The sequence below is a fragment of the Pelodiscus sinensis genome, chromosome 2 (assembly GCF_052426305.1).
Source record: "Pelodiscus sinensis isolate ZL-2025 chromosome 2, ASM5242630v1, whole genome shotgun sequence".
In the NCBI taxonomy this organism is placed as follows: domain Eukaryota; kingdom Metazoa; phylum Chordata; order Testudines; family Trionychidae; genus Pelodiscus; species Pelodiscus sinensis.
In genome coordinates this window covers 195,540,689-195,554,641 of record NC_143053.1, presented here as the reverse complement: position 1 = coordinate 195,554,641, position 13,953 = coordinate 195,540,689, and the positions used below count along the sequence as shown (strand labels likewise).

Sequence of the window (13,953 nt, the reverse complement as noted above, 5' to 3'; positions counted from 1 at the left end):
TTTTACGAAAAAAAAACCCATGGATAAATACACTGCCCAAAAGCAAAAAATTTTGGACGTGGTTTCATAGTCACCTGGTCTTTGAAGAATTATGTATAAGAAAACTCTGCCACCAGGGCCTGCAACTCATACACTCTCCTTTTGGGTATTAACACTGCCAGGAAAGTAATTTTCTAAACAGAAAAGGACAAGGTGCTAGGACCATATTTAGGTGCCACAGGGGAATCTGCTTTTGCATGGGAGGATGTAAACAAAGACGCACTTTTAAAATCTTGTTACCATGGCACAGGAGAACAATAATCTTCCCTGAACAGGGGAATGAAAAGCTGACATCACTGCCAGATGTAGCAGGTACTCCAGGAGGTTCTGGAGAGAAGCCAGAATTGCTTGGATTCCATAAGCTAATGTCCACACCAAAAACTGACCCATTTTGCTCACTAGAAAGTCCTTTACCCAAATGGCCTATTACTCAAGAGGATTTGTTTGACAACTGCTGAGATGCAGGGAACTAAACAGAGGATGCAAGGTGCTGCTGTGATTCTGAATTAGTAGGCTGGGAAGACGACAAAGCAGTATCTTAGGCTGAATACACAAAGTCAGAAGTCTGGAGAGCCAGCACTGTCTCAGGCTCTCCAGGGCAATGAGCGTGAGCTCGGGCAGATCCTCCTCAAGTCTGAGGATGGCCTGAGAAATGATCATAAAAAAAAAAAAAAAAAAAACATACAGGAGAGCTGACTGACAGTTGAGGTGGAAAGTGATAGAGAGGGAGCCACTGAGTCTGAGACCGTGTTAAAAAGCGTGATGTGCATTGTCAGTAGCCTGAAGCTCCAACAAGTTGATACGGGGTGAGGCCTCCTGCTCCTACTATAGCCCCTATACTTTCAGTGATCCCTGGTACACCAACCCCAGGCAATCAGGGAGATGCTGGTAGCCACCATCATGGTTGGGAAAGGCTAGACAAAGGGAATGTGTTAGTAATCACTCTCTGGATGCATCTGCCATCGTTAAGGATCCAAAACAAGTGGAGGGAGGCAAACTGGCCTGTCTAGGAGGATAAAGAATAGGAGAGTAGATGCTCCTGAGCCACATTTGAAAGGATAGCCTTCCAGACTTTGTGAAAGTGGACACCTGGCACAAGAGCCTCAGACACATTTGGACTGTGTAGAAGGCTGGGCTGCATACTGAAGTAAACATAGTGAATTGTTTGAAAATGGTCAGTCAAAAGAAATGTTCTCTAGATCATGAAATCTAACCGGGTCCAAATGAACCCAGTGTCTTGAATGGGAGCCAAAGGTGACTTGCTGGTGTTTGGAGATGAGAATCAGATGGTTAGGTAAGCACAGACTGGCAAAGAGGTGCACAAGAACTTCCTCTCCCAATCTGCTCACTACTAGCCAGTTGTCCAGATATGGGAAGGTATGAATTCTTGTTTTGAGAGATATGCCATAAAAATGACTATGAATTTGGTAAAAAACAGAATGGAAGAGTGGAGATTGAATAAAAGTGCTACGTTCTCAACACAGCATTCCGAACAAAAGGAACTTGCGGTGGCTTGGCAAAATCGCCACATGAAAGTAGACATCCTACAGGCTCACAGCAGCAAATCATTAATTCTGAGACAATACTGAGAAGATAGTTGATAGAGTGAGACCATTCAGAACCTCATGTACATGACATTTAGGTAGAGGACAGGTGCAGTGCTGACAGACCTGACGGAGCAGAGGTTCATTCGAATGATGGGGGCTAGAGTTGACACAGCCCTTGTAAAGTCTTAGGCCAAAAGGCAGAGGAAGTCTGTAGCTGCCTGGTATGTCATCGATGTGGAAAGAGTCAGTACTGATACTGGTACCAGCAAGATAAGTCTTAGGGGGTACCACTATCAAGAGCAGAAGGCAGATGCAGGCCCTACCACAGGCCCCACAACAAAGGTGGGGCCAGGAGGCTTAGCAGAAACACCACAGGCAAAGCAAAGCTGGGAGCATTCCAAGAAGTGGGAAGATGTGATCTTTGCCAGGCCCAGACTGGCATGAAATGCTGACCACTTCTCAATGCACTCTCCAAAAACCAATTGCAAGGCATGCACTGGGATGATGCCTTTATGTTCTCACCAAAATCCCAGTCACAAGAGGAGGGCTGTAAAAGGTTGGGTGATGCCAGCAGTGCTGGATTCCTCTTCTCTGCTGCTTCCTTCTCCCAACCAACCACTCCACCTCTGTTCAATTCATCTTGTTGTTCTCCCTGCCCCACCAGGGTTTCTGTAGGGCAAGAGTGTAGGACTGTCACTGGGGAACAAGGGATGCTGGGGAGGCATACTTCGTTGGCTGCAGTGAGCTGAGCATGCATGCAAATCAGATATCCGAAAAGGCAACACACAAAAACCTGTTAGAGAACACTTTAATCCTCCTGGAAACTCATTAATTGGCTCTCCAAATCTCTGTTTTGTTTCAGGTCAATTCCACAAGACAAATACACAGAGAAGGACTGGAACTTAACTTAATTCACAAGTTTAATTCTCATGCACAGGGCTCAACAAATCAGTGTATCTACTCACCCGGGGCGAGTAGATTTCAGCCCGTCGCCCCGTTCACCAGTGGCGCACGCATGGATTTCGCCGCCGTTTGTCAAGTCCTGCTCATGCAAATGGTATGAATCGTGATATCAGATGGCTCTCACATTATCAACCAACCAAACAATAAAGGTTCTAATGGTTCTTGATGTCTGTGTAGAATCTGGTGTTGGTCATCTTCCTTTCCAAGTGCAAACTAATGGTTCTTATCAGCCTCTTGTAACTATTTAATCTTTAAGGTGCTACTAGACTATTTGTTGTTTTTTTAAGTCTTTCCTGTTGCAGACTAACTTGGCTATCCCTCTGAAGCTTATCTACTAACTATCTCTTTTTTCTTCCTCCCCTCCATTTTTTTTCCGTCTCCCCTCACCTTTCCCTTATTTATTCTTGGATCTGGATTTCCAACACTCCGATCATAAGAGGAAGTGGGTTGTGGCCACGAAAGCTCATACTAGCTACATGTTTTGTTAGTTTTTAAGGTGCTACTAGACTATCAGTAGTTTTTTAAGTTTTTCCTGTTACAGACTAACTCAGCTACCCCTCTGAAGTTTTTATTCTCTTAACTGTATTTGAGTCAAATTTTAAAATTTCCAGAAGCATTTCTTAGACTTTTGTCTGAGTAGTCTGTCTAAAAATTTGGCTTTAATATTCATTTACTTGCATACCATGATTATTTTAGTTGACTTGTTAAAGATGGCTACATATAATACAGGAATGACCTGCCAAAAAGCTAAGTACTTAGCACTGTTCTTTTAAACACTAAGAATAGAAGAGGAAAAATCATAAGTTTCATCTGTTTCTTAACATACTGGGCTTTTTTTTTTCCTATCCATTTCTCAGGGATGGAGAAGTGGATTTTTCTGCTCTGAAAAATGCACACTATTTATATATCAAGTGTTACACAAGTGACTCTGCTATATGCAATTTCAAAAATTCCGAAAGGCCTCCAACCAACTAAAAATTTTAGAACAAACATTTATCACCACATTGTCTACAGCTGTGACATTCTAAACATCCCTGTACTGGTTTTGCTGAGACTGCACATGTACAACAGTATATAAGAACTAAAATCTTTGAGTCAAAAAGTCTTTTTAAATGTCAGCCTTGAACATTATGAAATTATACAGAATGAGGAGGAAACAGGGCTTATAATGCGTATAAATACAAAAATGTATTAGGCTGCATTTAATTACCAGTTCAAACAACCTGATCTAACCTTTGACAAGTAAAATAAATGTTCTGAATAATTTAACCAAAGCAAACATTTGTTGTTAATGCTGGCTAATTATAGTAAGAGCTGTACAGGGAGACAGAGGGGAACTGGTATTTTATACACTTGTGCTGCAGTCACCACAAATTTTTTTTAAGTCCTTAATTTTTTTTTTAAGTGAGCTTTCTATCAAGTATCAACTTGGAGAAGGGTCACTGTAGGTATGTTTATGATAGAATGCATGATATTAGGACCCCCAAATATGATATAAAAACAATACCAAAAAATAGGAAAAATATGTAATATTAGTTTCAGAAATGTGTTAGGTTTAGCAATGTGCATCTTTTCTAATAATTAATCAAGAGGTCCCAGTTCTCACGATAATCTTAAAATGTTTAAAAACTAACCCTAAATCAATAGGCTAAACAACATAAATAATACAGCAATGTTCAAGTTAAGCTATGCTCTCCCAAAAAAACAATTACTGTGGAAAGAATTCTAGTATCTGTTCTTGTTTTTTTAATTTCAGATATAATAATTATTTTGGGGTTCACCATTTTTAATTGCTAAACTTAAAATATACACAGAGTTACAATGCTTATCTCATTTCACATCAGATCATCAATAGCTAAAAAATGAACATCTTCTGAAAAAAATCTATTTTTTCTTCTTCATGAGAAAGCATCTTAGTCTTATATTCAAAATATCCTAACTGAACACTATTCAAAACAACAGATTAACCATTTGCACTTCTGATGGACTAATAAGCTTCAACTACTTGTGTGGTAAAAAACTGGCAGCAGGACCAGTGGCAGCACAATTGCCATGATTCATTAAATACAGAAGACCATGAAATTGTCTAAGGACAAATAAGATATGGTAAAAGAAAAAATATCTATAAATCCCAAATCTTAAATATATTTTATATAGTAAGGCTTTATATGATCTACAAAATACAAAATGAAAAGCATTAAAAATATTTAAACTGACTCTGTATTCTCCTCTATTTTCCCAAAAGAGATTTCTGGCCAGAAGTTTCCAAGACAAAACATTATTTTTAAGTTACGTTTTAGATTTCCATAAATATTTAAACTTTATATCCATCTCTCTGAATAGAAAATTTTAATATATGTATAAAACATGAATACTAGCAGTTTTGGATTCCTATAATGAAAAAGTGTTAATTATAATATTTCTTGTATAATTAAGGGAAAATGTACAACTTTTTAAGAGAAAAAAATGATAATATACAAAAAGTTTTACTGTAAACTAATTAAGAGGTAATCAAAAGGGGAGACAAATGAAAGACAAATTGAAGGGGATTTTGTGAGTTACAATATGAACTGAATATTGGAAAATTAAGTTTCAGGGTCATTCCACATTTTTGCTACAAAGCTTGGTATGAAGTTTAAGCAAACAAAGTAGTAAAATATTTGACAAAATCTATGCCTAGCACTCTGGAGAAATATAGGTGTAATATTGATTTTACCCTGTTGCACGCCAGACAAGCAGAATGCACTGTAGCTGGATAGGACGAATGGATATCTGAAAATCAGTAAGTGTAAAGAATCAACACTTGCTAGTCGTTATACAAATCTATCATTGTAGTATCTGAAACTAACTAGAACAACCATTTTAAGCCATTATATCATCCAATTTTCACTTCTTAAATGTTAAATTCACCACAAATCCTGACGGGCAGTCTACTAATTTTACCATTCCATGAATTAGATTATAATTTAAAAAAACAAACAAAACCCACACCTCTACCTACCCCTTAGAACTTCCTAACGATTCTGATGAGCCCTGATTTTTTTTCAATCAATATAACTGTGGTTTTGGCATACAGTAATATAAGCAAACCTCAATAGGCCTTGAGCAAAAAGGCTGCTTCTGAGTGGAGTGGTAGACATTTTATAAATAAAAAAAATCTTCAGAGGGGTAATCGAGTTAGTCTGTAACAGGAAAAACTTAAACAAATAGTCTAGTAGCACCTTAAAGACGAACAAAACATGTAGATGGTATCATGAGTTTTCATGGGCAAAAACGCACTTCTTCAGATGACCAGAGTATAAAGGGGAACAAGACTATTACGATTGTATGTAAATGCACTGCAGATTATTTTATATTGATTAAAACATCATGCTATACTGACTCAAAAATCTTGGATATAGAAGATGGTAATACATTAATATTATGTCAGTTGAACATGAATCTCATTTGCGGGTACTTCATATTTGTAAGGTAGTAACTACTCACTGTCTCTCTTTTTCTTCCTCCCGTCCTCTTTTTCCTCCACACCCCTCCCCCCCCCTTCTCTTATTTATTCTTGGATCTGGACTTCTTATACTCCAGTCATATGAAGAAGTGGATTTTGCCCACGAAAGCTCATGATACCATCTACATGTTTTGTTAGTCTTTAAAGTACTAATAAACTATTTGTTGTTTTATAAATAAAAATGTATACTCAATCCTCATCTTTGTCAGCTATACATATTGTACTTAATTTTCCAAAATACAACAATTTGACAAGTCCCAAGCTAAAAATCAATGTCTGAACTTGAAATAATTAAGACAGAGAACAATTTTATTAAGAAAGCAAATATTAAAATGTCCCCAATAGTCACCTTAAAGGGAAGAAAAAAGCACATTAATATTTTAAAAATTAAAGCAAAAAGATAAATACTGTGTTTCCTCTTTTGTCTCATCTTCTATTTGGATTGTAAGCACTTTGGGATGGGGGTCATGTTTTTGGTCTGTTTGTACAGCACCTACCAATTGAGGTTGGTGACCATGACAGGAGCTCATAGGTAGTATGGTAATACAAATAAATAATAATAATTAGCCCATACTACTGGGAATAATGAATAGATGCTGTTAAAGGTGAGGGAATTTGGACAGCTCCCCTCAGATGTATTCTTGCAGATCAGGCTGGTAGGCGCATACGCTGTACTAACACATACACAAATGAAAAATACAATTAATAAGCGTATAATTTAATTTATTCTGATATACACACACAGACATTTGTTGTATACCATGTAATAATGCAGTATATCAAAACGTGTTATGAAATACAGTGTGAATAATCTATGGTTAGTCCCTGTGGTACATCATAGAGCCCTGCATGGAGACAAACTATTACATCTGTAGCCACAGAAATTAGCCATAGATATCTACATCCATGGATACGGATATCCACAAATTTGCAGAGTTCTAGATACAAAATTTGTATCCATGTCTGTATCTGCAAAAATGAGCCACGGATATGAATACCTGCAGATGTAAAACAGATAGCCCCAGATTTACAGGGCACTAATAATAGTTAAATATCCTGAGGTCTGTAATACTTGGTTCTAGGGTTTAGCATGCATGTGGGTGAGTGGTGAAATTTGCAGGTTAGACTAGAACTCTCAGTCCCTCTGGCCTTAAACTCTGACTCTATGCAACAGTTGGCAGCAAAATCATAATCAACAATGAGTAATAGGTAAATCTACATATAGGTATTATTGATGTACTGCTGTACCTTAACTTTCTCACCTAACATCAACCTCAGTTACTAGGAATAAAAATTAATTTAGGATGTCCTAGAAGTTTGTCTTTTTTAGTTTCAAATGTGCTGTAGTGTCTTCCTGAAGAGAAAACAATTTAGGTGTGTGATGGTTTTGTGATGATTTCTGTTCACAATGAATCTAAATTGATAATACTGTATTCATTTTATACATTATGTTAGACTCAAATGAGAGATGAAAGACCAGCATCAGCAGGGTTCAATGATCAGTCACTCCAATTCATAATTTATTAGTTGGTTAAATAATTAGAACAATGCTGAGATAATCTTTAGCTTCAGTGTCTTGGAATGAAAGGAAAAGTTAACAGCAGAACTGAGAGCACATTTTTATTTAAATAGAGATGCCCATATAAATTGAAATGAGAATATTTGAAGCTGATATCAAAACTGAACTAGCACACAGACACTGGTTTAAAGCAAAATTAATTTATATCACCAAAATCCGGAAAAGCATAATTTCAAGCCTTGATCTTATTAGGATGCTTAATGTAATCTCATTAGGATGGGTGTTTCTATATATCAAAGTGTTTTACACATTCTAAATATATTTTAAAATGCTCCAATAAAGATTGTTAAAGTGTTTAACAATGTCAAAACCTACTGTTGCAGGGCCAAAGTGCTATATTATTAATTAATAAGATAGGAGTGGTGAAGCAGTCCAATGTGGAGGAGAGTGCACTATCATATATGGAGGCCCATTTTCAAATAACAGAAGCCTAAGAAATTACAACTTTATTTCCTAGGTGAGTTGAAATTGGGCATAAGGGACCAAATTTTCAGGAGGGCTGAGCACCTATATCTCCAGATAAAGCCTGGTGCTTAGCACTTCTGAAAGCCAGGCCTAGTGCCATGTTCAGGGGGAATGCTGCCAGAAACATTACTCACAATACACATACCTGCCAATCCATAGAGAATCATATATACTCAGTGTCAGAAAGCAAATGGATAGGAAAGATCTATTAAGGAAAAATAAAGGGAAAACTGGTCATCAACATAAAGGGCAGGTTCTGCTTGCACTTTATTTCCACTGACAAAAGAAACAGAAAAGCCAAGGTATTAAGAAAATTAACAAAGCAAATGCTAATTTTAAAAATATATTAGTGGCTACAGCAGACCTTAAGAGATAGCTGTTCTGATCGGAAGCAACTTCAATACTCCAACATTAATGTATGCACATATATATTAATGTAGCAGACATGTTAATCCCCCAACGTCTGTATCTGTGAGGCATCTAAGCGCTTATTTCCTTCACCAGTCTTGTGTAAGTAACGTACTGTGGCAACATATGAATAGTTCATAACTTCAGCAATAAATGAATGAATGAACAGTGACCTAAACCCTGAGCAGCAATTAAGGGTTCTGTTTCTTTACTGATCAGCTATCGCATACTCAAAGCAAACAAGTGGATTTTTTTTTATGCACACTCCTACTAGTAAATTAAATAAGGGAATTATTTCTGTCAAGAATGTTTGCTAGTTTCAGAAGGGTAGCCGTGTTAGTTTGGAATAGAAAAAAATTAAACAACCAATAGTTCTGCAGCACCTTAGAGATGTAGATGGTATCATGAACTTTTCATGGGCACAACCCCCTTCTCCAGATGAATGGAGTTTAAGGGATCCAAGTTCCAAATAAATAGCAGAGAAAGAGAAGGTATGGGGAGGGAAAGGAAAGGAGAAAAAATGGGAAAAGAATGGTCAGAGTTTCCATGCTAAATGAAGCTCATAGAGAGGGTTCTAAGTAGTATTAAGTACCTGATTTTGGCCTTTTATGTCATTAGCATGTGGAATGTAGCAGGTAATCCAGTTAAGGTCTTTATTTAAACCTCTACTGTAGGTATCAAATGTAAATGAAATTAAGCTCTGCAGCTTCCCTTTGAAGCTGGTTTTTGAAATTGGCTTGTAATAATATGGAAACTTTGAGAACCATTAATGAGCACCTGGGCAAGTTAAAATGTTCCCCAATGTGTTATCTTTTTGAATATCTGATTTGTGTCCATTAATCCTTTGTCGTAGAGACCGTTCAGTTAGGCCAATATACATGGGAGAGGGGCATTGCTGACATAAATCACATTGGTGGATGTGCAGTTCTATGAGCCTCTGATGTCGTGGTTTATGTAGTTAGGTCCTATGACGTTGTCGCTAGTATAGATGTATGGTCAGAGTTGGCACCGGAGTTGATTGCAGGGGTGAGTTCCTAGATGAATAATGGAGATGTGTTTCATGGTTCTGGAGAGAAGTTGTTTGAGGTTAGGGAGTTGTCTGTAGGCGAGGACTGGCCTGTCTCCCAAGTAAAGAATGTTTGTAATTATTTTCCCTACAAGCCTTGTTACTAGCATTAGGTTTTTATTCTGATGGAGTTGTTCTTGAGAAGCCAAAGAAATGGAAGAAGTGGTAATAGAAGTTTAGGTAAAGAATATGCAAGAGCACAAAACAACTCCGATTTTCTCCCATGAGTTGGTGAGTTTTAGTTTGACCTTTCTGAAAATGGCAACGAAAAGCTGTTGAGTAGAGATATTTGATCTTAGTATTCAGCTAAGCACCTCTTTCAAACATTGGCAAGCTAGAACAGTTCATGAGCAAACAGAGTGATTATCAACAATCATCTGGTACCTGGCTTTTCATGTTTGAGAATGGGGAAGGAGAAAATAAGCAAATGATTATTGCTCCTCTTTACAGTTTACTCCCCCCAAACACACATTGTTGTACACACAGTATATCCATACATATTCCAAGATTAATTTTATACTCATTCATATCAATACAATGAAATTCTAGCTGAAGAAATTTTATTAGTTATGACAATCAAAACCCACAACATTTGGACTTTTAGAATTCATGTTGAATGTTCACTATTGTAGTTAAACACATTTTTTTACTTGTAATCAGAATCCATTATCTCTAGATAGCTTTAAGAACCCTACATGGAATCCCAGAAAGCCATTTCTCCAGACTGACTTATTAAATGGTAAAAGGTTACATTTATTTTTCTCTCAGTGCCTAAATCCCATATTCTCACCATTCCTTATTTAAAATATGATAAAACTGAACTCTGAAAAAAACAAAGTTTAAGAAAATAACACCAAACCAGACTGTAGAAGAAATCCAACTTCTATACTATCTGAATATTATATTAAACTAGAAGATTTACCCAGCATTCCTCATTCTTAGGTCAATTAATTTTTCTTTTTATAGAAAGTAAAATGAAAATGTACATGCCTCATTTAAATAGCAGCTCTGGGATGGGAATGAGGGGTTCAGTATGCAAGCTGGCCTGGGGCGAGATGATTACCCCATCCCCCTCTCACTGCAGCAGTTTGGGGCAAGGTGAGAAGTAACTCTCCATAGCCAAAGCGGTGAGGAGTCCTGTGGCACCTTATAGACTAAGAGAAGTTTTGGAGCATAAGCTTTCGAGGTCAAAGACCCACTTTGTCAGATGTATGTAGTGGAAATTTCCAGAGGCAGGTATAAATATGCAGGCCAGAATCAGGCTAGAGATAACGAGGTGAATCCAATCAGGGATGATGAGGCCCACTTCTAATAGCTGATCTGGAGGTGTGAATACCAAGAGAGGAGAAGCTGCTTTTGTGGTTAGCTAGCCATTCACAGTCTTTGTTTAATCCTGAGTTGATGGTATCAAACTTGAAGATGAACTGTAGCTCAGCGGTTTCTCTTTGAAGTCTAGTCTTGAAGTTTTTTTGCTGCAGGATGGCTACCTTTAGATTTGCTATTGTGTGTCCAGGGAGACTGAAGTGTTCTCCTATAGATTTTAGTATATTGCCATTCCGAATACCTGATTTGTGTCCATTTATTCATTTATGTAGGGACTGTCCAGTTTGGCCAATGTATATAGCAGAGGGGCATTGTTGGCACATGATGGCATATATTACACTGGTAGATATGCAGGAGAGTGAACCAGTGACAGTGTGGCAGATCTGGTTAGGTCCTGTGATGGTGTTGCTGGTGTATATATGTGGGCAGAGTTGGCACCGAGGTTTGTTGCATGAATTGGTTCCTGAGTTAGATTTACTATGGTGCGGTATATAGTTGCAGGTGAGAATATGCTTCAGAATGGCGGGTTGTCTGTGGGCAAGGACTGGCCTGCCTCCCAAGGTGTGTGAAAGTGAGAGATCATTGTCCAGGATGGGTTGTAGATCACTGATGCTGCGTTGGAGGGGTTTTAGCTGAGGACTGTACCTGATGGCTAGTGGTGTTCTGTTGGTTTCTTTTTTGGGCTTGTCCGATAGCAGGAGGCTTCTGGGTACACATCTGGCCCCGTTAATCTGTCTCCTCACTTCCTCGTGTGGGTATCGTAGTTCCCAGAATGCTTTTTGAAGATCTTGTAGGTGTAGGTCTCTGCCTGAGGGGTGGGAGAATATGCGATTTTACCTCAGTGCTTGGCTGTAGACAATGGATCGTGTGGTGTGTCTGGGATGGAAGCTGGAAGCATGCAGGTAAGCATAGCAGTCGGTAGGCTTTCAGTATAGGGTGGTGTTTATGTGACCATCACTTATTTGCACCGTGGTGTCCAGGAAATGGACCGTCCGTGTAGACTGGTCCATGCTGAGGTTGATGGTGGGGTGGAAGCTGTTGAAATCGTGGTGAAATTCTTCCAGAGTCTCCTCCCCATGGGTCCAGATGATGATGATGTCATCGATGTAGCATAGGTAGAGAAGGGGCATAAGTGGATGAGAGCTGAGGAAGCACTGTTCCAGGTCAGCCATAAAAATGTTGGCATATTGTGGGGCTATGCGGGTGCCCATAGTGGTGCCATTGGTCTGGAGGTATATAATGTCACCAAATCTGAAACAGTTGTGTGAGGATAAAGTCACAGAGCTCAGCCATAGTTGTGCTGTGCCATCATCAGGGATACTGTTCCTGACAGCTTGTATTCCAGCTACATGTGGGATGTTTGTGTAGAGAGCCTCTACATCCATAGTGGCTAGGATGGCGTTTTCTGGAAGATCACCAATGCATTGTAGTTGTCTCAGGAAATCAGTACTGTCATGGAGGTAACTGGGAGTGCTGGTGGCTCCATAGCCACTGAAGCTTCAGCAGGCACAGCCAGGGGAGGGTTTCATGTCCCCCAGTGGGGGCAGGTCTGGGTTAATCTACACTGGGGATGTTAAATATCAGTTAATTGAAGAGTCGATTAACTTCATTAATTCTTATTTGTTACTCAACTATTCTATAGTCCCCAGGGGTGGGGTGGGCAGGCAGTGTGCTCTAGCCCACTCCCCAGGATGGGTTGTAGATCACTGCCACTCCTCACTGCTGCCTCTGTGTAAGAGGCAACAGCAGGGGATTCCATGTGGGAGATGGTCTGCGAGGGCAGCCAGTTTAAGAACCAGCTCCCCTCACGGATCAGCTGCTTGTGGCCCCACACTGCTGCCTCTGATACAGAGGCCACAGTGCAGGATGGCAGCAGCCCCTGTCCAGAGGGGTGGATCAGAGCTCCTGAACCTGGTGTGAGCAGGAACTGAGCCAAGCTGCCTCCTAACACACTTTAAATGCAGAGTCATGGCAGGGGCAGGTCCCAGACCCAGCGCAAGCCGTGACTGAGCCAACCTGCTGGCCCACCTGTTAAAAAAATTTACTGCCAAGGGAGAGGGGTATACATGTAGTCTATAGCATTAACCAATTCGCTTTTGCTTATTAGTTAATCAACTATATTACATCTCTAATCTGCTCCCCAGCTAGAGTGAGGAATGCAGCAAACTGCACACTTTCTACTCACTCCCTGACAATCAGCAATGACCCAGTAATAATCAGGGCACCTGGGTGGGGGGGGGGGGGCTCAGGAATGGGGCAATCCTGGATGGGGTGCATCCCCAGCCAGCAGCTTTTCACTTGATTGGTATGTCTCTCTTTTGTATGGTTTTCTGAAAAGCAATCCCATTCCAAGCATATCCAAACTCTTAACCTTGCTTTAAGTTATAAGGAGAAGCTGTACACCAAATTTGGTGGTCCTACCTCTTACCATTTAGGAGGATTTCTTAGACAGATATAGCGGACTAAAATAAGAAGAACAACACTACTTTAGTCTTGGCAGAAAGTAAACGAAGGCAGTAACAGAAGAAGAGGTGTAATAGTTTTGTGATCAGTGAACTTTTCCTCCTATAGATACAACAGAATTGGCTTTGTCCTAATCTCCCAGGCAATCAAAGAATGCTCAATTTGAATAATAGGTCAGTAGTACGGAGCCACCATTTTGGTAATACAAAGCAAAAAATTGGACCCTTCATTCCACATTGGTGATCTTTGTAATTCTAAAACTGAAATGAGTAGAGAATAAATGAATATATGACAATTTATACATTTTTACTGCATGTACAGTATGCTTTGGCAAAATATTGTCACAACTATCTGAAGTTCAGATTAGCTCTACCCCACTTCAGCATTAATTTCTAAGTCTGTAGCATGTGTGCAGCCTCCTGCTAATAAGGTCAGTTTATCTGATTCCTTAAGTAACCATAAAAGTGGAAGCTATTTTCATCGTGACAGTCAAATGTAAATCAAGCAGGTAAAAAGACTAAATGGTGAAAAGCAAATTGTATTTTAAAAGTTAGTAACAAAAGGGAAGGAAAGATTTTTAAAAACATACCTCAAT

General features: G+C 39.1%; 1 protein-coding gene and 1 pseudogene across 7 annotated transcripts in view; one reads left to right on the top strand and one right to left on the bottom strand.

Moving 5' to 3' along the window:
- TBC1D5 (TBC1 domain family member 5) overlaps nt 1-13,953 on the bottom strand; it is a 525,247-nt gene that overhangs the window by 346,852 nt on the left and 164,442 nt on the right. For 2 of the 7 annotated variants that reach the window (XM_075922103.2, XM_075922104.2), the window contains exon 3: nt 5,266-5,321. The exons of the other annotated variants lie outside the window; for them this stretch is intronic. The gene's annotated coding sequence lies outside the window, so the exon portion shown is untranslated. The remainder of the gene's footprint in view (nt 1-5,265; nt 5,322-13,953) is intronic. 7 annotated transcript variants of the gene reach the window in all.
- The window catches only part of LOC149525413 (uncharacterized), a 51,153-nt pseudogene that overhangs the window by 12,769 nt on the left and 24,431 nt on the right, over nt 1-13,953 (top strand).